At 39.2% G+C, this 19,218-nt stretch overlaps 1 long non-coding RNA gene across 6 annotated transcripts in view; it reads left to right on the forward strand.

Moving 5' to 3' along the window:
- The window catches only part of LOC118626345, a 209,221-nt gene extending 190,685 nt beyond the window's left edge, over positions 1 to 18,536 (forward strand). For all 6 annotated transcript variants that reach the window (XR_004958899.1, XR_004958898.1, XR_004958900.1 and 3 more), the window contains 2 exons: positions 9,553 to 9,602; positions 18,488 to 18,536. This is a non-coding gene — a long non-coding RNA (uncharacterized LOC118626345). The remainder of the gene's footprint in view (positions 1 to 9,552; positions 9,603 to 18,487) is intronic.
- The last annotated feature ends 682 nt before the right edge of the window (positions 18,537 to 19,218 follow it).

Genomic DNA, 19,218 nt, shown 5'->3' on the forward strand with positions numbered 1-19,218 from the left:
ATGCTTTATTATTTGATCTGAACATTATGTCTCATGGTAAATATTATGAATTTAATTATTGTACCAACTCTGCCTACTAAAAGTGACATTTCTGATTATAATCCCAATGTGAGTAATTCTGACAAAGAGGAGCTGGAAGGTGTTCCAAAGTATTCCTCCCCTCCATCCCCAGTCCCTGCAAAGCACTGCCCATTTCCATCTGAACACTGGCCCTGGTACAGAGAAGGATTTGATTCTGCCTTGAAACAGTGTGGTGGGTGTCCTGCTTGCCTGGCTCGGGTCCACCATGGCTTTGGACACACCATGTACCTCCATCTACCACCTGAGCAGCAGATGGCCTGGGTGTGTCTGCAGCTGTGCTTGTGATCCCTCTAGATGTTACCACTCTTTGCTATCTTAGCCCATGGCTCTCACCTTGACTCATCTCTGGTCATCTGCATTTAGTATTTGTCCTGTTCCTTGTGTTTGAACCTCACCCTGGGACTTTTGCTTACCCTGCCTAGTTTCTCTGGCTGGGCACTGGCTGTCTCATGCTAATTCTGGTAGAGGAAACATGTTCTTGCTGGGACTAGAACCTTCTTCTCATGCATACACATTGTGGGCCAGCTGGTCAATGCTCTCCCCAAAGGGGAGTCAGCAACGTTCTGGGATGTGAAGATGCTATGAGCTCAGTTCTTATTCCAACAGCCATGCACATAAGGTTACCCAGGCATTCTGAACCTGTGGTTTTCATCCCTGAGCCTACCTCACAGTCTCCTTGAGGGTTGTGAAGACAGATCATGGGCCCCACCCCAGATTTTCTAATTCTTTAGGTCTGGAGTGGGCTGAGGATTTGCATTTCTAACCAGTTCCCAAGTGATAGTGATGCTACTACCCAGCTGTTAAAGAGATAAGCAGCCAGCCAGTCAGTGGCAGGAAGAAGGCTGACCACAATCCTCTATGACCAGCAGATGAAGCTGGTCACCCAGCATGCAGACCCCTCCATAAGACACAGAGCACCTTTGAGTAGCTAGCAAAACCTCAGCTTGGGGGTAGAGGGTGCAGCCTCTGAGGAGAGGAGGCTCTTTGGCTTAAAGGCAGAGCTACCTTTACTGTGTAATTGGAAGGATGAAGAGAGAGCACTGCTCGAGAGTCAGACAAGCCTTGGTCAAAATCTTGCCTTTATAACTTACATTGATGTAGCCTCTCTGGACGCGCAGAATAGGAAATGCATCTACCTCATAAAGTTGCTGTGGAGCTTCAGTGTGTTGTGTCCAGCTCCTATCACAACCTGGAGTGGGGGGAAGGAGCTCATTAAAGGATCACTGTTTTATCAATAGGCCCATGAGGATATTCTCTCAAACCCCATCCTCTGTGAATGAGTGGGAAGGAGAGGTCCTGGTGGAGGTCTTGCAAATGTGGTTTTTCCTCATTATTTGTCTGCCTCCTAAGGAATTTCTTTTAGGAACCTCCTAACAGGCTCTGGGGAGAAACAGAAACCAAAAGACAGTGGAACCCTCAAAATGCTTGGAAAACAAGGGAGAGGAAGTGAGTAAAGGGAACCACAGTTAACCATGTGCCTACTATTTGCTAGGTATTGTTTCCATTTTATAGATGAGGAAACTGAGGTTAAGGAACTAGCAGTTGGAAGAAGGAGGACCCTTGGATTAGCGTCAAGCTCTTCATTTTAGAGATGAGAAAACCAGAGAGCTTAAGTAATTGCTCAAGGACACACAGCTGGTTTAATGATATAGTTGGGAAAAGTCTCAGCTTTTAAAAACTGTACTTGTCTCATTAGATCATAGCTTCTTCCTCACTCTTTTTTTAAAATATGTTTTTATTGATTTTTGTTTTAGAGAGAGAGGAGGAGAGAAAGAGGAGAAACATAGATGTGAGAAAGATACATGGATTGGCTGCCTCCTGCAAGCCCCCTACTGGGGGTCAAGCCCACAAGTCAGGCATGTGCCCTGATGGGAAATCATACAGGGACTTCTCAGTCCATGGGGTGATGCTAATTCACTGAGCCACACCAGCTGGGCTTCTTTCTCACTCTTTACCTGGAACAGTTAAACCAGGAGGAAAGGTGTAAAAGCATTTGAGCTCTAAATAACTTTTTGTTGTTGTTGTTGTAAACAAATTGGAGCTGGTGATTGGTTCCCCTTTTAGGAAACTAATGATTGTTCATCAAGGAAGACTGGGAAAGTCTCTGCTGATGACAGTCTTGGAAGCATATCACCATTACTCCAGTCATCATGCCACATCTGAGGAAGTATTACCGACCAGGGACCCTTCCCATCAATAAATTTGGATCTCAAAAGTCACCATCAATAACTTTGGATCTCAAAAGTTCTGTAAAATGTCATGCCCCTAGAGAGATCTTTTTATATATCAAATAATCTCTAACACATGGGCACTTCAGTTTGGGGGCAAGTCCAGAACCCAGTGGAAGATCAAGTCATCAACAGCTAGGGAAGAGCTCTCGGCTCTGGCAAATTAGAATTGACGACGACAGAGCAGACTCAGGCTCACAGTTGACATGAAGGGGTCCATCTTCTTGATTTCCCCTCCAGCTTCATCACCACCCCCTCAACATGCACCGTCCCCTCTTGTTTTCCTTGCATTATGAACAGAGCCCACATTATATGGTTTCTGAATAAGTAAATCATTCATTAAAATAAGATAATTGAAGTATGAATCAATACAAGTGTCTGAATAACTTAATTTTTAAAAATCTAGTAGTAGAATAGAATGTCTTAACCAGTTAGGAAAACCCACCATATTCTGATTTCATTTTTCTCTCTGTCTGAAATTCATCGCACAAACACTCATTCAGTCACACCCAGGAACAGAACAAAGGCTGTGTCAGCTGCTAGCATTGAGCAGGATTTAGAAACACGTCCTTTCAGAGGTAACCTGCACTCTCCTCTGAGACAGATTTGGACTCCCTGTCTCTAGGTAATTTTGAATAAAACTGGTCTCCACAAGGGCAGAAATGGGAGCAGGAGAGGCTGCTGCCGTATTTTTTTGTTTGTTTGTTTAGTTTTTATTTCATAATCATAAACTTAACTATGCAATCCAGCTAGACTGAGAAAGGGTAAGGAAAATATGGAACCAAATGAATTTCAACAGGAGCACCAAGACTGTAGAACATTCCAAACAAATGGGGTGACGGAATGCTCTCCTGAGCTACAGAAGGAATGGCCTGGTAGTTAAGATGAAACAAGTTAAATTTATTAGAGTTGTCCACAGTCAGCAACGGTGATCTTCTTGCTGGTCTTGTCATTCCTGGACCCAAAGCACTCTATGGCTGTCACAATATCCATGCTGTCTTCTTCCTGGCCAAAGGCTACATGCTTGCCATCAAACCACTCAGGCTTGGCAGTGCAGATGAAAAACTGGGAACTGTTTGTATTGGGTCCAGCATTTGCCATGGACAAGATGCCAGGACCTATATGCTTCAGGATGAAATTCTCATCATCAAATTTCTCCCTATAGCTAGACTTGCCACCTGTGCCATTATGGCATATGAAGTCACCACCCTGGTATATAATCCCGGAATAATTCTGTGAAACAGGAACATTTATAACCAAATCATTTCTCCATAGTGCTCCGAGTACAAAATTTTTCTGCTGCTGTTGGAACTTTGTCTGCAAATAGGTCAAAGGAGATGTGGCCCAAGGGTTCACTGTCCACAACCTGTCAAAGAACATCATGGCTGGGCTCAGACAGCTCCGGGACAGCGGTGTCTGTAAAGCCTGCTGCTGGATTTACTTTACTCTGGCTGAAGGCTGGTTAGTCAGCAAGGACTGGGGCCAGGGCAGCAAACAGAAGCACTCCTATAGACTAGTGGGGCACAGGCTAAACAAGAGGAAGAACTATGTGAAAGAAACATGAAAAACAGCATACATCCAGTGGAAGGTATCCCTCCCCACCCCTCTTACTTGGAACCTGAATTCTTCAGAGGTTGAGCTTCACATGATCTTTCCCTGTTCTGAAGAGAGATGACACCACAGCCAAGGCTTGTTTTTGTGGGAGGAATTAGTCTCTGCATTCGATGCTGAAATACACGCAGATCCTGCAGGTCTGCTGCCAGGCTCCACCCACTGGAAATTCACCCCTGGGAAGAGCTGGTCTCTGTAGCATCCTTGGGTACAAACTTAGGGCTCTGCCACCAAGGATTTATCACAAGCCTTCTTTTCTTTATGGATGGAGAACACAGCCCATCCCAGGTCTTGCATTATTTACAACTTGCTGCAGTGCAGAGACACAGTGTGGTGCACAAAGGGATGGAGTAACTGTACCTTCCGTGTGGCCAGTGTGTGTGCCTACTCCCAGGTTGTGGACACTGGGAGCTGTTTTGTCAAATTTCAATTACTATGGTCTTTAATGTCACTACAGGTAGAAAAACAAATTCTCAAAACTTGACTCCCTGCTGTGCCAAACTTGAAAGATTTGCTTTTAAAAATCTCTATGGTGACTGAAAATTCCATTGAGCCAGTTGGTGCCTTACATTGTTAGAATAATCAATTGTCTTCACCGAATGGCATAGAGGGTTTCTTTAAGAAACATCACAGTAATGTGTAAAGCAGGAAACTCAAGTTGTTCCCATCAAAGATATTCAAAATGCAGGCCTGGCAGTAATGGAAGTCTTCTCTCTTTTGATTTTCAATTCCAAGTTTAATTTACTGCCCAGAGAAATATTTCTGAAAAATTGCATATCTTTTGCTGTTTTGACTTATAGAGTCAGTATCACTCTTTGATTCAGGCAAGCCAGACCCTGCCTGGAGGCTGGAAGCAGCAGTGTTGTTAGGGCGGGTACCCGAGCCTGGTCTAAGGACATGTGACCCTTTTGGGAAAGTCTCCAGATCCTCTGCCCTTATCCCTTGCTTGGGGTTGACCAGGTGGCCTGGAGCTCTGGGTCTCTCACAGTAGGGTCAACCTGGAGGGTTGCCTGGCAGACATCTCATTCTCATTGGCTGGTACCAAACTTTTTCATGGGATCAGATGACATTAAGCAGCCAGAATGATGCTGATGGGCTGGCATTGGCTGACTCAAATTGTTTATATAGATAGGGATCCCACAAAAAAAACTGTTGCCCTTCTTCTCATGGTAGGTGTGCATAGAGTAAAGTTTCCACTAATTCTGAATTTCTGATCATTTGGCCATGAGATGATTTGACATTTCACTTTTTAGCATTAAATGTAAAAGTGTTTTTAAAGCAAACTGGGTATATAAACACAATGTTAGGGGGAAATGGTTAAAGTACTTAAGAGAAAAAATTACGACAAGCACCTTTCAAGTTCCTTTTTACAAATGATTGATCTAAATTTTAAAGTATTCTCATTAATTAACTAAGGCTTGTGTCATAAGGACCTCTGTACTTAATTATCATGTACTGACAAGTATTAAAGGACTCTCTTTAAAATAATGCCTTTGGACTTTTCAGACCTTCATGTTTCATTCCCAAATAGATTGTTGGTGAAGTTGTGTTGTATTTGTAGTGATTCTCTCTCTTCAGTTCTGATCAATCTGTAGTACTGATGTTTTTCAAGATACACATTCATTTAATTTCTTTTCGTTTCTGCTCCCCACAACCTTCAAGGAAAAGCAGCATGAAATACAAGAAAACTCTGGGCTGGGATTAAGATATGTAAATTCACCTTCAAACTCTTAAGTCTATTTTTTTGTTTTTTGGTGTCCTCCTCTGCATAACAAATGCTGTTGGACTGGGTCCATGTGTTATCATCGTAATTAGCTAGTTAATATTAATATAGGAGGAGCGCAAAGGGGAGACATTGTAAGTATGGTCATCTGGGCAGCTTTACGGGGTATTGTTCCTCCAAGGGGGTTAACACCCCTCCCTTCCCCCATCCAGTACTGGATTGTTGTGGGGAGAAGGGGGAGGAGGCGCAGGGCAGTGAAGCTGTGGTTATGTAGACGCCTGAAACCACAGATAGTAACAAGCTCTTGAATTAGCTTCTTTAACTCTACCAGGAATGTGGCAGCAGCTTCTTCACTGGCAGATACAGTCTTTCCATTAATTTTATATTTTTAAGTCCAAACCTATTGTGAATCTGTATCCTTCCCTTATTTGCAGTAAAGAGTGTCACTCATTTCAGAGGGACCCCTTACTGAAGTCTTCATTATAGGCTCTGCGTTCTGGCCAGCACACTGCCATCAATGGGAACACATTTTCTGTTCATGTCTCCCACCCTCAAATTTAATGCCTTTTCCATCCTAAGCAAAGTTGTGACAGCAAAACTAGTGTGTATGGCTTTTTTCTTGTTTGTTTTCTTCACAATTTCATGAATAGAAAATTCAGTCTTACACCTCAGCATAAGATTTTCCCCTTATCAAGTAGAGAACTTTTACTTTTTCACGTAAACGCAGCACACTAGCTCCTCTTTTGCGTGTCTCAATTGCCAGCTTCCCTCCTTTTGCGCTTGGGACATTACTAAGCAAAGTGTAACGGCTACTCTAACAGTTGACCTAATAACCTAAGTGACCAACGGGTGAATATTTTACACAGAGTGGATATGCTGGACCAAAGGATAATTGATGGCTCTGGTGGAACAGAGCAGGAAGGTACAAGATTTCATCACACTATTCAGAACAGCACATGCAATTGGAAACTTATGAACTGTTTATTTCTGGAATTTTCCATGTAATATTTTCAGACCGCGGTTGACCATGGGTAACTAAGACTGTGGATAAGGGGGGACTACTGTACAAGCAGGAGGCATCTGGGTTAAAATGCTCCAAAGGATTAAAAACCATAGGGGCTTGACATTTTCCTCAGGGTGGACATAGCATTATCTCTCCAGGCTCCACAGCCTGGGATGGGCCAGGGTGCAATTAGCAGTGTGAAGGGGGTTACATGCCTATGAGTGAGCCAGAGGAGACCATGCCCACTCAGCTACCTCCTGAAGCCCTTGGGTTGTCATTTAGATGGTATCTAGATGGTATCTAGGGTTGTCATCTAGATGGTAGTGGTTCCATGGCCGCTGGTGAACTCAAAGCTGCACTGCTATCCATCCTTTTTGCTCACAAGGCTGGAACACATGTTCCCCAGTATCCTCAGACCAGACTTGTTATTTCCCTTTGCTGTGGATCCTCACCATGGATTCTGTTATGGACTGAATTATTTTCCCCAAAAATTAATATGTGGAAGCCTGGATCTACAATGTACTTGGGCCTTTAAGGAGGTAATTAGGGTTAGATGAGTCTATTAGGATAGGGCTCTGACCCTATAACACTGGTGTCCTTATAAGAAAAGGAAGAGACACCAGAGATCTCTGTCTCTGTCTCCCTACATTCACAGAAGACAGGCAGAAGGCAGCCTTCTGCAAGCCAAGCAGAAGGGCCTCAGGAAAAACCAACCTTGTTGACACCTTGATCTCAGACTTTCCACTGCCAGAGCTGTGAGAAAATATATTTCTGTTGTTTAAGCCCCCAGCCTGTGGTTATTGGTTACGGCAGCTCTAGCAGACACGTACAGGGCCTTTCCTCAGACTGCCTCCTTCCTTTCCCTTACCTGTTCTCTCACTCTGGACCTCTTCAGTCTTCTTTGAAAGGGTGTTATCACAATTGGCCTCATGTTCCTAGTCTAGTTTCCCTTCCCCCACACAAACTGTGGATCCTTTAGAGCACCCAGGTTATCAATGATGGGTGGTAGGTTCAAGACTTAGCAAATGGAGTTTGATGAACTCGACTCCTTAACTTTTCCAGTTTCCTCATGAGAGCCACAACTAACACGTGTAGTTAACTGCAAGCGGTTTCCAAAGCACTTTCACTACCATCTGTTCCTATAACATTTGCAACCATTGGTCAAGGTAGGGATGACTGATTTCTTTCCTCATATGGTCTTCATAACTTGGCCTTTAATAACTGTGCTATCACCCTGGCCGGTTTGGTTCAGCTGTTTGAGCATTGGCCTGTGGACCAGAGAGTCCTGGGTTTGTTTTCCGCTAGGGGCACGTATCAAAAAATAAAGTAAATAACTAAGTAAGTAAGTAAGTAAGTAAGTAAATGTGCTATCTTGTCCTCTGGACTAAGTTTTTTTTTAAATGTCTTATCTTCTCCAATGGACTGCAAGACCCCTAAGGGGGGCAGAAGCCTTGGGTATTTTTTCCAACCATATTCATTATAAATTTTTGAACATTAATGATTCTCCCCCACTAGACACCAAAGAGAGCCGATCTAAAGAGGAGAAGAAAATTAACTTTTCCAGATGAATGGCTGGCTTTAAATCTCTTCTTTCTGGAATTCTATTTCTAAATGGTATACTCTTATATAATATAGTATGAAAACATATTTAATCATGAGAGCATACAAATAAATGAAAAGAATTGCATGCAGAATGAGAGTTTTCAAATCTTTAAAAACAACAACAAAACAAAACAAAACAAAACTCAGAATTTTAAGTCCCCCATTCCACAATAGCAGTATCTTTTATGCCAAATTTGCTCCATCTTGTTTGTTGTAATTTTCTTATGCTGGTTGTAGGGTTCTCCTGTGAGAATTTTCTTATATTTAAGTTTTAAGCAATATTTAAATTATAAAATAATATATACTAGAAATCAGAACAGTGTTGCTTATAGGGAAAGGATTGATTGAAAGGCGGCATGAATAAAAGGATTGCAGTGCAGCTTACAACAAACAAGCAAAACTGAACATTAGAGTCCTAATGTAATCTTTCTTACATTACTGATGAGATAGATAATTTTTCATCTGTTTACTCTTTGTAGAGTAAGAATACATCTTTTTGTCACCTATATTCAGATACTGTAGTTTCTTCTTAGTTTGACATTTGTTTGTGAATCTTGACTAGTTCAGTCACCCACTGCCACCCCCTTCTCCATTGCCTGCCTGCCTTTTTCTCTGGGGACTGCAAAGAGAAATCCTCCTTTTCTTTGTACCTAGGAGTGGGCTTGTGACCCCAATCTAGCCCTTGAGACATACGCAGATAACAGCCAGAGGGAGTTCTGAGAATGCTGCCGCTTCTCACAGAAAAAAAAGCTGGTGCTGTTCCTTCCCACATATTCCTGTCTTAAATTTGGATTTAAGGGCTGGAGCTCTGGCAGCCATTTTACAATATAAGATGACACACAGGAACATGCAAAACCCACACTTAAAGGAGACAAAAATAGAAAAATATAGCTCCGTGGTATATCAGTGAATTGCTATATTGGAACCGCCTTCCTTCAAAGTTTTGTTATATGAGATAATGAATTATCTTTATTACTTAAACCACTCGTTGTTCAGTAACTGTTACTTAAAATCAAAAGAGGGTTTGTATTTTGTTTCACTGTCATATTTGGAGTGACGGGGGATAATAGGCACACAAGACTAAGAATTTTATGTAGCTAATCTGTTAATCTTGTCTCTGTGGTTTATGACAGAGAAAGTTGTTTAGTAGTTCACTAATTTTACATTTAATTTATTAATCTATCTGGGATTTAACTTAATGTTTGAGGAAAGAATTAAACTTTATTTTTCCACAGTGGGTTAACCAGTTGTTTCCACTTATTAAGATGTTATGGTTTTCATATATTGAATTAATCTACTTTTAGGTCTGACTCTGGATACCACTCCATTTCAAGATCACACTGTTTTCATTATGGTAAGTTCCTCTCATTGCCTTTCAAATAACAACAAGACCCATTAAGCTGTTTGATTGCATTTAATTTTCAAGATAAATTTCACAAATTATTTGGTTAAATTCCTTCAACGAACTCTTCATCTTATTACCGAAACAAAACAAACAAACAACAACAACAAAATACATTCAAACCATTGAGATTTTGATTAGAATTATATTACATCTATAGATTAACTGGGAAATTTTTATAGATTTGCAGTGGTCATTTCTAGAAATATTTTATTCCTCCATTTATTCATCTTTTTTTAAAAAAAATTTTTAAGTTCAGTCCTATAGTTTTCTTCACAAAGGTTCTTATTTTTCTGATTGAATTTACTCCCACATTTTATATTTTGCCTGATATTTTGAATACACTTTTCCTCATTTATTTTATAACTGGTTATTACTGGTCAAAAGGAAGAGTATTGAAGTCATTTATAAGTTGGAATTGTTTCTAAGTTGATTCCTTAGGTTACCCAGGAGATTATTCTGTCTTCTGGAAATAATGATGCATTTACCTCTTCTTTTCCATCACTACCTTCTCATTTGCTTCTCTTATCTTTACCCATTGGCTAGGACATTTAGGAAGATGCTTAATCATGGCATTGGTAGTAGGCATATTCTTTAAGAGTGCAGGACCTCACACAGATAAAATATATCAAGAATATTATATGTAAAGTCAAAAAGAGATAATAAAACAACAAAGCCAAAAGTAATTGGGGGTTATAACTGAACTAAATACATGACTTTCCTTATTAATAAATATACACAATTACCTTATAATTGGTTAGTGGAAAGTTTGTCTCTCTTATTTTAAAGAGTATATTCATTGTTTTGATAACCTTGAGAATGCTTACTATTAATGAAAACACTATGTCACATTTTAAAAAATTACATGTAAACTAACTTAGCTCTTAAATTAAAATTTTATCATGTACATCATATTAACCTTGATTTCATAATTTCTTGATTTCATGAGACAATAAAATGTGCTTTTAGCCCTGGCTGGTTTGGCTCAGTGGTCGGCCTCGGTCCAGAGAGACCTGGGTTTGGTTCCCGCTAAGGGCACATACCTCAGTTGCAGTTTGTCCCCGGCCCTGGTTGGTCGTGCGGGTGGCAACCACTCGATGTGTCCCTTTCACGTCGACGTTTCTCTCTCTCTCTCTTCCTCTCTCTCTCTCCCACTCTACCTGAACAAAAAATGGAAAAATGTCCTCGGGTGAGGATAAAAAAAAAAAAAAAAGTGCTTTCATCTTGATGTGTTGTTTAAACTAAAATTTACTTTGATTTTCTAAGAAACTTCATTATGTGGAAAATAAAAACCAAACAGAAAGCAAAAGAGTAAGGATTCTACTTCTGCTAATTAATAGTTGCGTGACTTTGAATGTTTTTGTTTTTTCCCATCTATAAAAAAAATGGCACTAAGAATGCTCAGTTGACTTATTCTTTGGTTTGGTGAGAATGAAATAAAATGAAAGTTTTTATTAAACTGTCAAGTCCTGTACCTATTAGAAGGATTACAATTGCATTGTAATTCTTTAATTGCACTTATAAAGTGGCAGTTGGTTGGTTGAAATAGTATAGAATTTTTTATTTAATGTTAGAAAAATACAACATTCATCACAATTTAATTCAAGATATGCAATCCTCTGTTTTGGAGGGAAGGGGCAGCTATAGACAGACAGATCCTCAACACCATGAGCCTCAGGATAAAGAAAGAAAGGCATGTATTGGTTCAATACTTATTTGAATAGTCTTAGGGATTCTTTCTTTTGCTTTTACTATTCACATAGTTATGTTTAACTTTTCATTGTTTTACTATTCACATATAGTTATTTTTTAACTTTTCACTATTTTCACCAAAGTAGTACAGTAGAGAAAAGGATAAAGCCCCACAAACCCATCAGTCTTAATAATTATTATCTCATAAGCAATTTTGTTTTATTTTTTACTACCCCTACAGCCCCCCTCCTTATTAAGGAAATCCCAGAGACATCATTTAATCTGTAAATGTTTCAATATGTGTTTCTGAAAGAATGAGTTCCTTGTCTTGCCACACACAATCGCAATACCATTATCACACCTTTAAACAGTAAAATATAGTTCCTCAAAATATCAAATATCCAGTCATATTCAATTTTTCAATTGACTGAAAAATATCATAATTTTCTCTTTTTACAGTTTGTTTGCTTTAATCAAGATCTAAATAAGGACCACACCTGTGATTCACTGTCATGTCTTTTAGTGTCCGTCAATCTGAAGGCCCTCTTGCACTTTATTCGTGATAGGAACTGGGCTGCTGTCTTGTAGCATTTCGCCATATGCTAATGGCATGCCCATCGTGTGGTTTCACAAGGTCCTCAGTCTTCTGTGTTCCCTCTCAAGTGGTAGTTGTACCTGGAGCTTGATCAGATTCAGGTGCCTTCTTTAAGCAGAAAGTGAAGGGAAAGTGGAGGGAAAGCAGTATTTCATAGCTGGTGACTTACTCTTCCATCATGAAATACATAAGCTTGCGCTTTCACGCTCTCTCGCGCTTTCTCTCTCTCTCTCTCTCTCTCTCTCTCTCTCTCTCTCTCTCTCTCTCTCTCAGTAGCAGTTACTGAGGTTCAAGGCATATATCCATTAACTGGATAGAAGTTGCAAAATAATGCTTCTCCATTGTTTTCTTCACTTATTAGCTGGAATACTTCTGTAAAAACAGAAGAAAATTTCCCCTCATCTACTATTTGGTTATTTGTATAGGAAAGGTGAATAAATGTTTTATTATATTGATTTTCTCATTTTCAAGAAAACAAGGTGGTCCTTCAGCATCCCCAAATAGAGGCTAGTTATTTTTTGTTTGTTTGCTGTTTGGTTTTTTGTTTTGTTTGTTTTACAGAAGAAATTTGCATGTATTTTCTCAGACATGAAAGGTGTGTTTTATTTGATACATGGTGCTACAAGGTCACATAAATAAACATGAGCATGAAAAGAATGTACATTTTCTAAGGACACAAATTATTAAAAAGAACATATACTGAGATGCTTATATATTTTTTATGTATCTAATTAAAACATTCTAGAATGTCCAGTGTATATACTCAACTATATGATGGTTGTATCCATGTATTTTGATTCAAGTTCTTTATTATTTAATTCAGTTATTTTTGTTACAGATGATTCTTCTTTTTTCCCCATTTACTCCCTCCTCCCCATTCCTCCCACCCCATCCTGAGCTTTGTTGTCCATGTCCATCAGTGATGTGTACATGCATATAAGTTCTGTGGTTTATCTTTTCCCTCACCCCCAACACCTTTTCTGAGGGTTGTCAGTCTGTACCCTACTTCCATGTCTCTGGGTCTACCCTGTTCCTCAGACTGTTAAGTTTATTATATTCTACAAATAAGTGAGATCATGTGATATTTGTTTTTCTCTGCTTGGCTTGTTTTGCTTAGGATAATACTCTCTAGGTCCATCCATGTAGTCTCAAAAGATAAGAGATCTTTCTTTCTTATAGCTGCATAGTACCCCATTGTGCATATGTACCACAGCTTTTTTATCCATTTGTCTGATGATGGACACTTTAGCTTTTTTCAGATCTTAGCTATAGTAAATAGTGCTGCTATGAACATGGGGGTACATATATTCTTTCTGATTGGGTTTCAGGCTTCTTAGGGTATATTCCTAGAAGTGGGATCACTGGGTCAAATGGCAATTCAAATTTTAATTTCTTAAGGTAACACCATAGTGTTTCCATAGTGGCTGCACCAGACTGCATTCCCACCAGCAGTGTACTAGAGTCCCCTTCTCTCCACACCCTCGCCAACACTTGTTATTTGATGCTTTGTTGATGGCAGCCATTCTAACAGGTGTGAGGTGATACCTCATTGTTGTTTTAATTTACATCTCTTTGATGATTAGTAATGTGGAGCATTTTTTTATATGTCTCTTGGCCATTTGTATGTCCTGATTGGAGAGGTGTCTGTTTGGCTCCTCTGCCCATTTTTTCATTGGGTTCTTTGTCTTCCTTTTGTTGAGTTGTATGAGATCTCTATATAGTTTGGAAATTGACCCTTTATCTGATGTATCATTGCCAATTATGCTCTCCCATACAGTAGGTTCCCTTTCCATTTTGGTGGTGGTTTCTTTTGCTGTGCAGAGGCTTTTCAGTTTGATGTAGTCCTATGTGTTCATTTTCTCCTTCGCTTCTGTTGCCTTAGGTGATGTATCAGTGAAAATTCTGCTGCGTATGATGTCTGAAATTTTGTTGCCTACATTTCCTTCCAGAATTTTTATGGATTCACGGGTCACATTTAAGTCTTTTATCCATTTTGAGTTTATTCTTGTGTAGGGTGTAAGTTGATGGTCTAGTTTCATTTTTTTGCATGTAGCTGTCCAATTTTTCCAACACCATTTATTAAAGATGCTGTCTTTACTTCACTGTATGCTCTTGCCTCCTTTGTCAAATATTAATTGAGCATAATGTCTTGGGTCCATTTCTGGGTTCCCTGTTCTGTTCCACTGGTCCATATGCCTGTTCTTGTGCCAGTACCAGGCTGTTTTGATTACAGTAGTTTTGTAGTATAACCTGTATCTGGAATTGTGATCCCAACTACTTCGTTCTTCTTTTTCAAGATTGCTGTGGCTATTCAGGGTCTTTTTTTGTTTCAAATGAACTTTTGAAGGATTTGTTCTAGTTCTGTGAAATATGTCATTGATATTTTGATGGGGATTGCATTGAATCTATAGATTGCTTTGGGTAATATGGACATTTTAATAATGTTAATTCTTCCAATCCATGAACAAGTTATATCATTCCACTTTTTTATATCTTCCACTATTTCTTTTCTCAATGACCTATAATTTTCTGCAAATAGGTCCTTTATTTCTTTGGTTAAGTTTATTCCTAGGTATTTTAATTTTTTTGCCATGATGGTAAATGAGATTGTTTTTTAAGTTTCTTTTTCTGTGAGTTCATCATTGGTGTATAAGAACCGATTGGTGCCATCGGTTTCTTGACGTTAATTTTGTATCTTGCTACTTTGCCAAATTCATTTATTAAGTCTAGTACATTTTTGATGGAGTCTTTAGGGTTTTCTATGTATAATATCATGTCATGTGCAAATAAGGACAGTTTCACTTCCTCCTTTCCAACTTGGATCCCTTTTATTTTTTCTTCATGTCTGATTGCTGTGGCTAAGACTTCCAGTACTATGTTAAATAAGCATTGCAAAAGGGCCATCCCTGTCTTGTTCCTGTACTTAAGGAAAATGCTTTAGTTTCTGCCCATTGAGTATGATTTTGGCTGTAGGTCTTTTATATGTGGCCTTTATTGTGTCAAGATATGATCCCTCTATTCCCAGGTAGCTGAGCATTTTTATCAGAAATGGGTGCTGGATTTTTGTCGCATGCTTTTTCAGCATTAATTGATATGATCGTGTGGTTTTTAGTCTTCATTTTATTTATGTGGTGTATCACATTTATCGATTTGCAAATATCGTACCAGCCTTGCATCTCTGAAATGAATCCCACTTGGTCATGGTGAATAATTTTTTTTTTATCCTCACCCGAGGACATTTTTTCACTTTTTGTTCATACATAGTGGGAGGGCTAGTGAGAAAGAGAGAGAGAGAGGGAGAGAGAGAGAGAGAGAGAGAGAGAGAGAGAGAGAGAGAGAGAGAAACATCAACATGAAAGGGACACATCAAGTGGTTGCCACCCACGTGACCAGCCAGGGCCGGGGTCAAACTGCAACCAAGGTACGTGCTCTTAGCGGCAACCAAACTCATGTCTCTCTGGACCACAAGCTAATGCTCTAACCGCTGAGCCAAAATGGCCAGGGCTATTTTTGTTATGTATTGCTGGATCAGATTTGCTAGTATTTTGTTCAGGATTTTGAAGTCTATGTTCATCAGGGCTATTGGCCTGTAGTTTTTTTTATTTATTTGTAGTGACTTTTTCTGGTTTTGGAATTATAATTATGCTGGGCTCATAAAATGGGTTTGAATTTTTTGAATTTTTTGAAATAGTTTGAGAAGAATGGATGTTAGTTCTTCTTTGAATGTTCGGTAAAACTCCCCTGTGAAGCCATTCAGGACTGGGCTTTTGTTCACTGGGAGAGTCTTGATTATATCTTCAATTTCCTTAGTTGTTATTGGTCTGTTCATGTTTTCTATATCTTCCCGCTCCAGTTTTGGGAAACTGTGTGTTTCTAAAAATTTGTCCATTTCACTTAGATTGTCGAATTTGTTGCCATTTAATTGTTCATAGTATTTGCTAACAATGTTTGTATTTCTGTGGTGTCAGTTGTTATTTCTCCTCTTTCACTTTTTAATTTGTGTATTTGGGTTCTCTTGGTTTCTTGATGAGTCTAGCTAAGGGTTCATCAGTCTTGTTTACCTTTTCAAAAAACCGGCTCTTTCTTTCATTGATTCTTTGCATTGTTTTGTTTTGTTTTTTTGTTTTTTTTTTGGGGGGGGGGGGTGTCTATGTCATTTATTTTTGCTCTGATCTTTACTATTTCTTTTACTTTCTCTGGGTTTTCTTTTTGTTTGCTATCTAGATCTTTAAGCTGTGATGTTAGATAGTCTATTAGAAATTTTTCTTGTTTCTTGATGTAGGGCTGGAGTGCTATGAAATTCCTTCTCAGGAATGCTTTCACTGCATCCCATAGATTTTGTGTTGTGTGTTCATTTTCATTGGTTTCCAGAAAATTTTTAATTTCTTCCTTGATCTCCTTGGTAACCCATTCATTGTTTAATAACATGCTAGTTAGTCTCCATGTGTTCACATATCTTTGAATGTTCTTTTTGCAATTTATTTCTAGTTTCATGCTGTTGTGATCTGAGAAGATGCTTGATATGATTTCAATCTTCTTGAACTTGTAGAGACTTAGTTTGTGTCCTAACGTGTGGTCTATCTTTGAGAATGTCCCATGTGCTCTTGAGAAGAATGTGAATTCTGTAGTTTTGGGGTGTAATTCTCTGTTATTTATTAAATCCATTTGGTCTAGTGCATCATTTAGAGTCTCTGTTTTTTTGTTAATTTTTTGTCTAGAGGATTTATCCAGTGATGTCAGCAGGGTGTTGAAGTCCCCTGCTATGATTGTATTGCTGTCGATTTCTCTTTTGAAATCCTCCAGAAGATTTTAAATACATTTTGGTGCTCCTATATTGGGTGCATATATGTTTACCAAGGTTATATCTTCCTGTTGGATAGATCCTTTCAGTATTATGTAGTGGCCTTCTCTGTTTGCTTGGAAGATTCTTTTCCATCCCTTCACTTTTAACCTATGTGAGTCTTTTGTTGTGAGATGAGTCTCTTGTAAACAATATATAAATGAGTTATGCTTTCTTATCCAGGCAACTACTCTGTGTCTTTTGATCTGAGCATTCAATCCATTTACATTTAAGGTGATTATTGATATGTACTTATTTATTGCCTTTTTTGTTTATTGTGGTTATATTTTTCTTCCCATTTCTTCTACTAATTACAGCAGTCCATTTATTTATTTATTTATTTACTTATTTATTTTTATCCTCACCTGAGGACATTTTTTCCATTTTTTGTTCAGGTAGAGTGGGAGAGAGAGAGAGGAACAGAGAGAGAGAGAGAAACATCAATGTGAAAGGAACACACTGAGTGGCTGCCACCCGCACGACCGACCAGGGCTGGGGACAAACTGCAACTGAGGTACGCGCCCTTAGCGGAACCGAACCTTTATTTGACCTTCTATTTTGAATGACAGCCTTGCTGGGTAGAGTTGTCTTGAATTCAGATATTTGTTTTTCATTACCTTGACTACTTCATGCCATTCCCTTCTGGCCTGTAGTGTTTCTGTTGAGAAGTCAGCTGAGAGCCTTATGGGGGTTCCATTGTAGGTAAGCTGTTGCTTATGTCTTGCTACATTTAGGATTCTCATTGTCTTTAATTTTTGGCATTTTAATTATTATTTGTTTTGGTGTGGGCCTCTTTGAGTTTTTCTTACTTGGGGCTCTCTGTACTTCGTGAACTTTAATGCCTTCTTCCTTCACCAAATTATGGGAGTTTTCTGTCACTATTTCTTCAAATATATTGTCTAACCCTTGCCCATTTTCTTCTCTTTGGGGAATCCTATGATGCAAATATTATTATGTTTTCATTTGTCCCCCAGTTTTTTTAAGCTGTCTTTCTATTTTATAATTGTTCTTTACTTCTGGTTTTCTGATTTGTTGATTTTTTCTACCCTGTCTTCAAATTCCCTGATTTGGTCCTCAGCTTCCTCTACTCTGCTGTTTAGTCCGTCCATTGTGTTATTTATTTATGCTCTGTCATTCTTCATTTCCATGTGGTTGGTTTTTAATGCTTCTATATCTTTACTCATGCTGTTGAGGTCCTTACTTATGCTGTTGATCTTCCTTAAGATAATGGCTCTGAACTCTACCTCTGATAACTTGCTTAACTGCATTTTATTTATCTCATCTTTGGTAGAGGTCTCTTGTTTTTTTCTTTGGGATTTGTTTCTTTCTTTCTTTTTTTTTTTTCATCAATTTGGCTATCTCAGTTGGTTTGGGAGCCTGTCAAATTTTCTCTGTGGGTGTTGGTCTTCTACTGTTTGTGGCTTCCTCTACTAGGTTTGGATGAGCATAGGACGACCCATGTTAAACACCACTGTCAAGTCTTACTTTCCTGGGTAGATTTGCAAGTCCAGGAATGATTCAGTTATCCTCTAGCTTTTTTCCTGGACACTATTAGTTTCTGTTACTTGAAGAGCCTTTGGTTTTGAGTTGAATAAAAAACTTCCTCAGATGTTGAGCATAAGATGATTTCCTGAGGGTGGGTCAGATGCTGGTTGTAAATGAGCTTCAATTTGCATTTTTGTCTCACCTGGGTGGGGTTGAATGTTTCAGGGAGGGGCCACCACCTTTCCCCAGAGCACAGGGAAGGAGTAAGATGACCACCATCCTGTGTGGCTGCAATGCTGCAAAAGCTCTGAGCACCTTCCATATCCTGAGTATCTTCACACAGTTCCAGTTCAGTCCACCCTCCTTCTGCCAGAGCCCAAGGTAAGTGGCTATAGGTAATTTAGCGCTCTGTCCTGGTTCTCTGTGCTGTGGAGCAGACTTGGGATTTAAACCTTGAGGGCACTGGTCACAGCTAAGACCCCTGCTGTCTGTGGGCTCTCAGTCCCCCTCTTGCACATCCACAATTCTACCAGAATCGATTCAGTGTCTTTGGTTATGTGGTTATCGCAAGCTTCTTTTCAGTTGCTTTTTCCTGATCATTTGTCTTTATTTTAGTTGTAATTCCAGTTTGGTCCTGGAAGATGGTCTGTATAGCTTCCATTCAGTCCACCACCATTTTGTAGAATCTCTGATGTTTTGTTGTTGTTGTTGTTGTTGTTTTAACTAACTGAGGCTTCAGTGAAGGGAGGATGGTATACACTCTTTTTTGTTTTTTAAATAATAATAAACTCATAGATGTAAGTGGATGGTGTTGTGTTTTGATGCATCAGAGATATTGGTCACATTGGTTTTCAAACTATCTCATCTCCTTTGACCTCTTTAGTTTGGGTGTGAATTCTCGTGGTCTTTAACAGCACCCTAGCTATCTGGGGAGACAAGATGATTCAGGTTCACCT

The sequence above is a fragment of the Molossus molossus genome, unplaced genomic scaffold (assembly GCF_014108415.1).
Source record: "Molossus molossus isolate mMolMol1 unplaced genomic scaffold, mMolMol1.p scaffold_m16_p_12, whole genome shotgun sequence".
In the NCBI taxonomy this organism is placed as follows: Eukaryota; Metazoa; Chordata; class Mammalia; order Chiroptera; family Molossidae; genus Molossus; species Molossus molossus.